The following is a 12,500-nucleotide window of genomic DNA, read 5'->3' as shown; positions in this document are numbered from 1 at the left end:
TATAGTAATCGAAAGGTTGCAAGTTCAAAACCCCGAGCTGACAAGGTACAAATCTGTCGTTCTGCCCCTGAACAGGCAGTTAACCCACTGTTCCTAGGCCGTCATTGAAAATAAGAATTTGTTCTTAACTGACTTGCCTAGTAAAATAAAGCTAAAAAAATTATAGAGAGAGTATTAGTTGTACCAGTGTCAACATAACTCAGAAGCAACATGACATAGTATGAAAGCCAAAACAAAGTGAGGGGAAATATTTTTGTCATTACAAGCACTTTTCACCGGCTGTTTCTCAGCTTGTGGCAGGAGGACGCACATTTTCACCCAATAAATATTAGATTGTTGTCTATTCATCCTTTATAGTTTCTAATTCTTTGTACTGAATGATAATAACTATTCCCATGTTTCATCTCTGGATATTGTGATTAAGTGTTTTTGGGGGTCACTGGTTTTGAGATGGTTGTACAATATTGATGGTTCTATTTTTTAAATATTTGAATAGAGAGGGGGTTTTGGCCCAATTCTGCTCTGCATTAGTTATTTTGAGGTTTTCTTATACAGCCTGGTAAAACTCTGCAAGCGGTAGTTCAACTAGATGTTTGTCCCATTTGGTCAATTCATTATTAGAGAGTGGACACCATAAGTTGCTGCCATATAAAGCAATTGGTTCTCTCACTGATTTTAACATTTTGAGCCAGATTCTAAATGGAAGTTCGATTGTAATTTTCCCTTTTAATGGCATAGAATGCTCTTCTTGCTTTGTGTCTCAGCTCATTCACAGCCATGTGAAAGATACCTGTGTTGCTGATATTTAGTCCCTAGATACGTGGAGTTTGTGTCAAAATATAATTATTGTGATCCCAACTTCTTTTGGAATATCGTTGCGTTCATTTTCTTTAGACTGTCAGAGCCCAGGTGTGACAGAACTTGTGCTTTTATCTTTCTGTTCTCCCTCGTCTGTCTCTGTCTCACTGTCAGAGCCCAGGTGGGACAGAACTTGTCTTTTATCTTTCTGTTCTCCCTCGTCTGTCTCTGTCTCACTGTCAGAGCCCAGGTGGGACAGAACTTGTCTTTTATCTTTCTGTTCTCCCTCGTCTGTCTCTGTCTCACTGTCAGAGTCCAGGTGGGATAGAACTTGTGCTTTTATCTTTCTGTTCTCCCTCGTCTGTCTCTGTCTCACTGTCAGAGTCCAGGTGGGATAGAACTTGTCTTTTAGGTGGGTCACAGAACTTGTCTTTTATCTTTCTGTTCTCCCCCTCGTCTGTCTCTGTCTCACTGTCAGAGGCCAGGTGGGACAGAACTTGTGCTTTTATCTTTCTGTTCTCCCTCGCCTGTCTCTGTCTCACTGTCAGAGCCCAGGTGGGACAGAACTTGTCTTTTATCTTTCTGTTCTCCCTCGCCTGTCTCTGTCTCACTGTCAGAGTCCAGGTCAGATGTTCTAGGTGTAACCCCTCTTTCTCTCTCCCTGTTTGTCTCCCCCTTCTCTCTCTCCCTGTTTGTCTCTCCCCCTTCTCTCTCTCCCTGTTTGTATCTCCCCCTTCTCTCTCTCCCTGTTTGTCTCCTCTCCCTCTCCTGTTTGTCTCCTCCTTCTCCCTCTCTCCCTCTCCCTGTTTGTCTCCCCCATCTCTCTCTCCCTGTTTGTCTCCCCCTCTTCCCTCTCTCCCTGTTTGTCTCCCCCTTCTCTCTCTCCCTGTTTGTCTCCCCCTCTCTCTCTCTCCCTGTTTGTCTCTCCCCTTCTCTCTCTCCCCTGTTTGTCTCCCCCTTCTCTCTCTCCCTGTTTGTCTCCCCCTCTCTCTCTCCCCCTGTTTGTCTCCCCCTTCTCTCTCTCCCTGTTTGTCTCCCCCTTCTCTCTCCCCTGTTTCTCTCCCTCTCTCTCTCTCCCCCTTCTCTCTCTCCCTGTTTGTCTCCCCTCTCCCTGTTTCTCTCCTCTCTGTTTGTCTCCCCCTTCTCTCTCTCCCCTGTTTGTCTCCCCCTCTCTCTCTCCCTGTTTGTCTCCCCCTTCTCTCTCTCCCTGTTTGTCTCCCCCTTCTCTCTCTCTCCTGTTTGTCTGTCTCCCCCTCTCTCTCCCTGTTTGTCTCCCCCTTCTCTCTCTCTGTTTGTCTCCCTGTTTGTCTCCCCTTCTTCTCTCTCTTTGTCTCCCCTGTTTGTCTCCCCCTTCTCTCTCTCCCTGTTTGTCTCCCCCTTCTCTCCCTGTTTCTCTCCCCCTTCCTCTGTTTGTCTCCCCTCTCCCTGTTTGTCTTCTCTCTCTCCCTGTTTGTCTCCCCTTCTCTCTCTGTTTGTCCCTGTTTGTCTCCCCCTCTCTCTCCCTCCCCCCTTCTGTTTGTCTCCCCCTTCTCTCTCTCCCCCTGTTTGTCTCCCCCTTCTCTCTCTCCCTGTTTGTCTCCCCCTTCTCTCTCTCCCTGTTTGTCTCTACCCCTTCTCTCTCTCCCTGTTTGTCTCCCCCTCCCTGTTTGTCTCCTCCTTCTTTTGTCTCTCTCCCTGTTTGTCTCCCCTCTTCTCTCTCTCCCTGTTTGTCTCCCCTCTCCCCTGTTTGTCTCCCCCTCTCCCTGTTTGTCTCCCCCTTCTCTCTCTCCCTGTTTGTCTCCCCCTTCTCTCTCTCTCTCTCTCCCTGTTTGTCTCCCCCTCTCTCTCTCCCCTGTTTGTCTCCCCTTCTCTCTCTCCCTGTTTGTCTCCCCCTTCTCTCTCTCCCTGTTTGTCTCCCCCTTCTCTCTCTCTCCCCCTGTTTGTCTCCCCCTTCTCTCTCTCCCTGTTTGTCTCCCCCTTCTCTCTCCCCCTCCCTGTTGGTCTCCCCTTCTCTCTCTCTCCCTGTTTGTCTCCCCTTCTCTCTCTCCCTGTTTGTCTCCCCCTTCTCTCTCTCCCTGTTGGTCTCTCCCTTCTCTCTCTCCCTGTTTGTATCTCCCCTTCTTCTCTCTCTCCCTTCTCTCTCTCCCTGTTTGTATCTCTCCCTTCTCTCTCTCCCTGTTTGTATCTCCCCCTTCTCTCTCTCCCTGTTTGTCTCCCCCTTCTCTCTCTCCCTGTTGGTCTCTCCCTTCTCTCTCTCCCCTTCTCTGTTTGTATCTCCCCTTTCTCTCTCTCCCCTTCTCTCTCTCTCCCCTGTTTGTATCTCCTCTCTCCCTTCTCTCTTCTCCCTGTTTGTCTCCCCCTTCTCTCTCTCCCTGTTTGTCTCTCCCTTCTCTCTCTCCCTGTTTGTATCTCCCCCTTCTCTCTCTCCTTTTGTCTCTCCCTCTCTCCTCCCTGTTTGTCTCCCCCTTCTCTCTCTCCCCCTGTTTGTATCTCCCCTCTTCTCTCTCTCCCTGTTTGTATCTCCCCCTTCTCTCTCTCTCCCCTGTTTGTCTCCCCCTTCTCTCTCTCCCTGTCTGGTCTCTCCCTTCTCTCTCTCCTGTTTGTCTCCCCTCTCTCTCTCTCCCTGTTTGTCTCTCCCCCTTCTCTCTCTCCCTGTTTGTCTCCCCTTCTCTCTCTCTCTCCCCTGTTTGTCTCTCCCCTCTCTGTTTGTCTCCCCCTCTCCCTCCCTGTTTGTCTCCCCCTTCTCTCTCTCCCTGTTTGTCTCTACCCTCTCCCTTCTCCCCTTCTCTCTCTCCCTGTTTGTCTCTCCCTTCTCTTGTCTCTCCTCTGTTTGTCTACCCCTTCTCTCTCTCCCTGTTTGTCTCTACCCCTTCTCTCTCTCCCTGTTTGTCTCCCCCTTCTCTCTCTCCCTGTTTGTCTCTCCCTCTTCTCTCTCTCCCTGTTTGTCTCCCCCTTCTCTCTCTCCCTGTTTGTCTCCCCCTTCTCTCTCCTGTTTCAGGACCACATCTATAAGCTGATGAAGAGTGACAGCTACACACGGTACCTCCGCTCCAACGCTTACCAGAACCTTCTGATGGCCAGGAAGAAGGTGTGTCCGTTTCTCTGTGTGTCTCTGTTCGCCTGGGGCAGACTGCAGTTTGACACCAGTCCTCAGCATCTAACATAGTGAAGTGCTGCCCTCTGTTGGAGATTTCCAGGTTCTGCAGTCAGTAAAGTACTGTATGGTCTGAATCAGAGACATCGCTGACTTCTGTCCTCTGCTTTATTTTAAACTATTTTCTGCCTCCTCTCTTCCCTCCTCTTCTCTTCCCATGATGCTTTGTGCCGAAGCCTGAGACGGAGCAGCAGCAGGGAAGACGCACCTCTCTGGAGAAGTTCACACGCAGCGTGGTCAGTGGCTCTACTTCCTGCTCTGTTCTGCTCTGTTCTGCTGTCTGTCTGTCTGTCTGTCTCTGTCTCTGTCTGTCTCACCTATACATAATAGATTAATCCGACCACTACTTTGTTCCAAAACTTGTCACCTTAAACCAACAAGACAACCATCATATTAATTCCCTCCTCTCTTCAGGGCAAGTCACTGACAGGCAAACGGCTGACGGGCCTGATGCAGTTGTCCTGAACCAGGCCTGGGGCTGGAGTAAGACAGCCATGCCCACTGGAGCTGATCCACTGTGGGGAGAGTGGTGTTGAGGCTTAGAGGCCTTACTGGGGCCTGGTCACAACGTCGCCCACATAACTGACTCCAGATCAGTTTCCTGAGCTCCAGCGGAGGACAGACATCATGCAATAAGTCACTTAGATCTGACACTGGACGAGTGCCTTTGGCTGCGTCTCAAGTGGCACCATGTCGTCTTATATAGTGCACTATTTCTGACTAGAGCCCATGTGATTTGTGTAATCCATACAAGAAAGTGTACACTTTGGAGACTGGCTACATCCTAGCCTGGGCATTAGTCTAAAGTAGTGGAGACTGGCAACATCCTAGCCTGGGCATTAGTCTAAAGTAGTGGAGACTGGTAACATCCTAGCCTGGGCATTAGTCTAAAGTAGTGGAGACTGGCAACATCCTAGCCTGGGCTTTAGTCAAAAGTAGTGGAGACTGGCAACATCCTAGCCTGGGCATTAGTCTAAAGTAGTGGAGACTGGCAACATCCTAGCCTGGTCATTAGTCTAAAGTAGTGGAGACTGGCAACATCCTAGCCTGGGCCTTAGTCAAAAGTAGTGGAGACTGGCAACATCCTAGCCTGGGCCTTAGTCAAAAGTAGTGCACTATGAAGACAATAAGGTGCGATTTGGGACGGCAGACACTGTGTAGTTTCTCAACATATAACTCTGCCTGGGCTTAGTCTCTCTGGCTCTGGTAACTCCTGCCCGGGCATTAGTCTAAAGTGCCCGCTGGCAACATCTCTCTCTGGCTCTTAGTCTCCCTCTCTGTCTCTCTCCTCTTAGTCTGTCTCTAGTGGATTATCTAAAGTAGTGAGACTGGCTCTCCTCTGGCTCTCTCTCTCTCCCTCTCTCTCTCATCCTAGCCTCTCTCTCTCTCTCTCCCTCTCTCTCTCTCATCCTCTCTGGCTCTCTCTCTCTCTGGCCCTCTCCGGCTCTCTCTCCCTCTCTGGCCCTCTCCAACATCTCTGGCTCTCTCCCTCTCTGGCTCTCTGGCTCTCTCTCTCCCTCTCTGCCTGGGCCTTCCTCTCTGGCTCGCAACATCCTCTCTGTCTCTCTCTGTCTCCCTCTAAGGTGCTGGCTCTCTCTCTCTCTGTCTCTCTCTCTCCCTCTCTGGCTCTCTCTCTGTCTCTCTCTCTGTATCTCTGGTTCCTTTAATAGATTCTATAACCAAACGGAACGTCAGACTTCTACTTTATCTCAGCTCATGTTACTACAGTATAAAACCTTTATTATATAAACTTAAAAACGGTTAAATGATGTTTATAATGGATTTAGAATAAGCACCTTATTTTCATTCGTCACTCTGAAGTAGACCCGTATATGGAAAGGGGAACATAACGGTCTGTTCTGCTCTTTCTATTGAGTTTTTCAGCCTTCATTTGATTTTAGTTACTTAAAAAAAATATTTTAAAAAAAGAGTTTGAATGACACACCCTATTTAACAAAATAAAATAAAAATCCCCATTCCAAAATGTTGTTTGTTTTCTTTTTGTATTGGGCTGCGTCTCGATCCGCCACGTCTGTATTGGGCTGCGTCTCGATCCACCACGTCTGCATTGGGTTGCGTCTCAATCCACCACGTCTGTATTGGGCTGCGTCTCAATCCACCACGTCTGTATTGGGCTGCGTCTCGATCCACCACGTCTGTATTGGGCTGCGTCTCGATCCACCACGTCTGTATTGGGCTGCGTCTCAATCCACCACGGCTCTGTCTTGGGCTGCGTCTCAATCCACCACGGCTCTGTATTGGGCTGCGTCTCAATCCACCACGTCTGTATTGGGCTGCGTCTCAATCCACCACGTCTGTATTGGGCTCCGTCTCAATCCACCACGTCTGTTGGGCTGCGTCTCAATCCACCACGCCTGTATTGGGCTGCGTCCTCTCAATCCACCACGCCTGTATTGGGCTCGCCTCAATCCACCACGCTGTATTGGGCTCCGATTCAAACCACCTCGTTTGTATTGGGCTCAGCTCAATCCACCACGTATTGGGCTGCGTATCAATCCACCACGGTTAAATGTATTGGGCTGGATTTAGAATCCACCACATCTGTATTGGCATTCGTCACTCAATCCACCACGTCTGTATTGGGCTGGGAACCACCACGTCTGTTCTGGGCTCTTTCAATCACCACGTCTTCATTTGGGCTAGTTACTTCAATCCACCACGTTTATTGGCCTGAGTTTGAATCCACCACGTCTGTATTAACAAAATAAAATCAATCCACCACGTTGTTTGTTTTGTCTCAATCCACCACGTCTGTATTGGCCTGCGTCTCAATCCACCACGTCTGTATTGGGCTGCGTCTCAATCCACCACGTCTGTATTGGGCTGCGTCTCAATCCACCACGTCTGTATTGGGCTGCGTCTCAATCCACCACGTCTGTATTGGGCTGCGTCTCAATCCACCACGTCTGCATTGGGCTGCGTCTCAATCACCACGTCTGTATTGGGCTGCGTCTCGATCCACCACGCCTGTATTGGGCTGCGTCTCAATCCACCACGTCTGTATTGGGCTGCGTCTCAATCCACCACGCCTGTATTGGGCTGCGTCTCAATCCACCACGTCTGTATTGGGCTGCGTTTCAATCCACCACATCTGTATTGGGCTGCGTCTCAATCCACCACATCTGTATTGGGCTGCGTCTCAATCCACCACGTCTGTATTGGGCTGCGTCTCAATCCACCACGTCTGTATTGGGCTGCGTCTCAATCCACCACGTCTGTATTGGGCTGCGTCTCAATCCACCACGTCTGTATTGGGCTGCGTCTCAATCCACCACGTCTGTATTGGGCTGCGTCTCAATCCACCACGTCTGTATTGGGCTGCGTCTCAATCCACCACATCTGCGGTAGAAAGTGGCAGATCTACAGCGCCGTTTGTCAGACCAGGACACAAAGACAAAAATGAGCACGAAAACATCTGTTGAGTCTGAACGGTTTGGCCGACTAAACTCTGTCTTGCTCTTAGGACCCCCCCACAAGTGGCACAGGACTCGTCAACCAGGTATCAGTTGGAAAAAAATGATTGAAAGTATAGATATACAGTACCAGTCAAATGTTTGGACACATTTACTCATTTGAGGGGTTTTTCTTATTTTTTTAAACTATTTTCTACATTGTAGAATAATAGTTAAAACATCAAAACTATGAAATAACACCTATTGAATGGAATCATGTAGTAACCAAAAAAGTGTTAAACAAATTTAAATATATTTTGTATTTGAGATTCTTCAAAGTAGCCACCCTTTGCCTTGATAACAGCTTTGCACACACTTGGCATTCTCTCAACCAGCTTCACCTGGAATGCTTTACCAACAACGCATTGCGGAGTGCATGGATACAGCCATCAGCCGTAGTATATTGGCCATATACCACAAGTCCATGAGGTGCCTTATTGTCATTGTAAACTGGTTACCAACGTAATTAGAGCATTAAAAATAAATGTTTTGACATACCTATGGTATACAGTCTGATATACCACGGCTGTCAGCCAATCAGCATTCAAGGCTGGAACCACCCAGTTTATAATGTCCCATTATGGCTGGATATATATGTCCAGGCATCTTTCACAGTGATTGTAAAAGATATCGATCATGATAATGAAAAGGAGATTCCGCAATGACACAATAAATACATACAGTGGGGCAAAAAAGTATTTAGTCAGCCACCAATTGTGCAAGTTCTCCCACTTAAAAAGATGAGAGAGGCCTGTAATTTTCATGATAGGTACACTTCAACTATGACAGACGAAATGAGAAAAAAAAATCCAGAAAATCACATTGTAGGATTTTTTATGAATTTATTTGCAAATTATGGTGGAAAATAAGTATTTGGTCACCTAGAAACAAGCAAGATTTCTGGCTCTCACAGACCTGTAACTTCTTCTTTAAGAGGCTCCTCTGTCCTCCACTCGTTACCTGAATTAATAGCACATGTTTGAACTTGTTATCAGTATAAAAGAAACCTGTCCACAACCTCAAATAGTCACACTCCAAACTCCACTATGGCCAAGACCAAAGAGCTGTCAAAGGACACCAGAAACAAAATTGTAGACCTGCACCAGGCTGGGAAGACTGAATCTGCAATAGGTAAGCAGCTTGGTTTGAAGAAATCAACTGTGGGAGCAATTATTAGGAAATGGAAGACATACAAGACCACTGATAATCTCCCTCGATCTGGGGCTCCACGCAAGATCTCACCCCGTGGGGTCAAAATGATCACAAGAACGGTGAGCAAATATCTCAGAACCACACAGGGGGACCGAGTGAATGACCTGCAGAGAGCTGGGACCAAAGTAACAAAGCCTACCATCAGTAACACACTACGCTGCCAGGGACTCAAATCCTGCAGTGTCAGACGTGTCCCCCTACTTAAGCCAGTACATATCCAGGCCCGTCTGAAGTTTGCTAGAGAGCATTTGGATGATCTAGAAGAAGATTGGGAGAATGTCATACGGTCAGATGAAACCAAAATATAACTTTTTGGTAAAAACTCAACTCGTCGTGTTTGGAGGACAAAGAAAGCTGAGTTGCAACTAAAGAACACCATACCTACTGTGAAGCATGGGGGTGGTAACATCATGCTTTGGGGCTGTTTTTCTGCAAAGGGACCAGGACGACTGATCCATGTAAAGGATGGAATGAATGAGGCCATGTATCGTGAGATTTTGAGTGAAAACCTCCTTCCATCAGGAAGAGCATTGAAGATGAAACGTGGCTGGGTCTTTCAGCATGACAATGATCCCAAACACACCGCCCGGGCAATGAAGGAGTGGCTTCGTAAAAAGCATTTCAAGGTCCTGGAGTGGCCTAGCCAGTCTCCAGATCTCAACCCCATAGAAAGTCTTTGGAGGGAGTTGAAAGTCCGTGTTGCCCAGCAACAACCCCAAATCATCACTGCTCTAGAGGAGATCTGCATGGAGGAATGGGCCAAAATACCAGCAACAGTGTGTGAAAACCTTGTGAAGACTTACAGAAAACGTTTGACCTCTGTCATTGCCAACAAAGGGTATATAACAAAGTATTGAGATAAACTTTTGTTATTGACCAAATACTTATTTTAAGTGGGAGAACTTGCACAATTGGTGGCTGACTAAATACTTTTTTGCCCCATGTATAAATACAGCCGTTTACTTTGATCAACCGTTCACACTGATGAGCTTGTGATATAAAGTACAGGTTTAGAAATCTCGTGACACCCATTTTTTATTTAACCAAACAAGTCAGTTAAGAAAAAAAATCTTATTTTTAATGACGGCCTAAGAACAGTGGGTTAACTGCCTTGTTCAGGGGCAGAATTGCCGATTTTTACATTGTCAGCTCAGGGATTCGATCCTCCAACCTTTCGGTTACTGGCCCAACACTCTAACCACTAGGCTAGCTGCCTCTAACCACTAGGATACCTGCTCTAAACACTAGGCTACCTAACCACTAGGCTACCTGCTCTAACCACTAGGCTACCTGCTCTAACCACTAGACTACCTGCTCTAACCACTAGGATACCTGCTTTAACCACTAGGCTACCTGTCTCTAACCACTAGGATACCTGCTCTAACCACTAGGATACCTGCTCTAACCACGAGGATACCTGCTTTAACCACTAGGCTACCTGTCTCAAACCACTAGGATACCTGCTCTAACCACTAGGATACCTGAGTTAACCACTAGGCTACCTGTCTCTAACCACTAAGCTACCTGTCGCCCCATTTAGGTTGCAGGCGTACAGATAAAACTATGGTCCCAGGTCTATGGCATCGTGTTTTATAACAAATATTAAACGTGTAGACTCTTGCCAACTCTGTTGCACGTTGTCAAGTCAAATGTTTGGCAAGAAGTGAGTGACAAGGAGTTAGCATGACACCACAAACAGACTGGCACTTTGGTTCTCAACATGCTCAGGAAGACCTGACACCACAAACAGACTGGCACTAAGGTTCTCAACCTGATACCACAAACAGATTGGCACTAAGGTTCTCAACATGCTCAGGAAGACCTGAAACCACAAACATACTGGCCCTAAGATTCTCAACATGCTCAGGAAGACCTGAAACCACAAACAGACTGGCCCTAAGGTTCTCAACATGCTCAGGAAGACCTGATTCCACAAACATAATTGCACTAAGGTTCTCAACCTGATTCCACAAACAGACTGGCACTAAGGTTCTCAACATGCTCAGGAAGACCTGATACCACAAACAGACTGGCCCTAAGGTTCTCAACATGCTCAGGAAGACCTGATTCCACAAACATAATTGCACTAAGGTTCTCAACCTGATACCACAAACAGACTGGCACTAAGGTTCTCAACATGCTCAGGAAGACCTGATTCCACAAACATAATTGCACTAAGGTTCTCAACGTGCTCAGGAAGACCTGATACCACAAACAGACTGGCCCTAAGGTTCTCAACATGCTCAGGAAGACCTGATTCCACAAACAGACTGACACTAAGGTTCTCAACATGCTCAGGAAGACTGGCACTACCACAAACAGACTGGCACTAAGGTTCTCAACATGCTCAGGAAGACCTGATATACCACAAACAGACTGGCACTAAGGTTCTCAACATGCTCAGGAAGACCTGATACCACAAACAGACTGGCACTAAGGTTCTCAACCTGATACCACAAACAGACTGGCACTAAGGTTCTCAACATGCTCAGGAAGACCTGATACCACAAACAGACTGGCACTAAGGTTCCAACTAAGATTACCACAAACAGACTGGCAAAGGTTCTCAACATGCTCAGGAAGACCTGATTCCACAAACAGACTGGCCCTAAGGTTCTCAACATGCTCAGGAAGACCTGATTCCACAAACAGACTGGCACTAAGGTTCTCAACATGCTCAGGAAGACCTGATACCACAAACAGACTGGCCCTAAGGTTCTCAACATGCTCAGGAAGACCTGATTCCACAAACATAATTCTCAACCTCAGGAAGACTTGATACCACAAACAGACTGGCAAAGGTTCTCAACATGCTGATATACCACAAACAGACTGGCACTAAGGTTCTCAACATGCTCAGGAAGACCTGATTCCACAAACATAATTGCACTAAGGTTCTCAACATGCTCAGGAAGACCTGATACCACAAACAGACTGGCCCTAAGGTTCTCAACATGCTCAGGAAGACCTGATTCCACAAACAGACTGACACTATAGACTGGCACTAAGTTCTCAACATGCTCAGGAAGACCTGATACCACAAACAGACCACAAACAGAAGACTGGCACTAAGGTTCTCAACATGCTCAGGAAGACCTGATACCACAAACAGACTGGCACTAAGGTTCTCAACATGCTCAGGAAGACCTGATACCACAAACAGACTGGCCCTAAGGTTCTCAACATGCTCAGGAAGACCTGATACCACAAACAGACTGGCACTAAGGTTCTCAACATGCTCAGGAAGACCTGATACCACAAACAGACTGACTGGCCCTAAGGTTCTCAACATGCTCAGGAAGACCTGATACCACAAACAGACTGGCACTAAGGTTCTCAACATGCTCAGGAAGACCTGGCCCTAAGGTTCTCAACATGCTCAGGAAGACCTGATACCAAAACAGACTGGCACTAAGGTTCTCAACATGCTCAGGAAGACCTGATTCCACAAACAGACTGGCACTAAGGTTCTCAACATGCTCAGGAAGACCTGATACCACAAACAGACTGGCACTAAGGTTCTCAACATGGTTAAGGTTCTCAACATGCTCAGGAAGACCTGATACCACAAACAGACTGGAAGACCTGATACTAAGGTTCTCAACATGGAAGACCTGAAACCACAAACAGACTGAAGACCTGATTCCAAACAAACAGAACATGGGAAGACATTAAAACAGACTGGCCCTTTCAAACTGGAAGACCTTACCACAAACAGACTGGCCCTAAGGTTCTCAACATGCTCAGGAAGACCTGATACCACAAACAGACTGGCACTAAGGTTCTCAACCTGATACCACAAACAGACTGGCACTAAGGTTCTCAGGAAGACATGCTCTCAACATGGAAGACCTGATACCACAAACAGACTGGCACTAAGGTTC

At 47.2% G+C, this 12,500-nt stretch overlaps 1 pseudogene; it reads left to right on the top strand.

Annotated features, from left to right (window-relative positions):
• Positions 1 to 5,070, top strand: part of LOC135539201 (regulator of G-protein signaling 6-like) — a 41,893-nt pseudogene extending 36,823 nt beyond the window's left edge.
• Positions 5,071 to 12,500: the final 7,430 nt, after the last annotated feature.

This window comes from Oncorhynchus masou, unplaced genomic scaffold (genome assembly GCF_036934945.1).
Source record: "Oncorhynchus masou masou isolate Uvic2021 unplaced genomic scaffold, UVic_Omas_1.1 unplaced_scaffold_1547, whole genome shotgun sequence".
Taxonomy (NCBI): Eukaryota; Metazoa; Chordata; class Actinopteri; order Salmoniformes; family Salmonidae; genus Oncorhynchus; species Oncorhynchus masou.
This window is presented reverse-complemented; position numbering and strand designations above follow the sequence as displayed.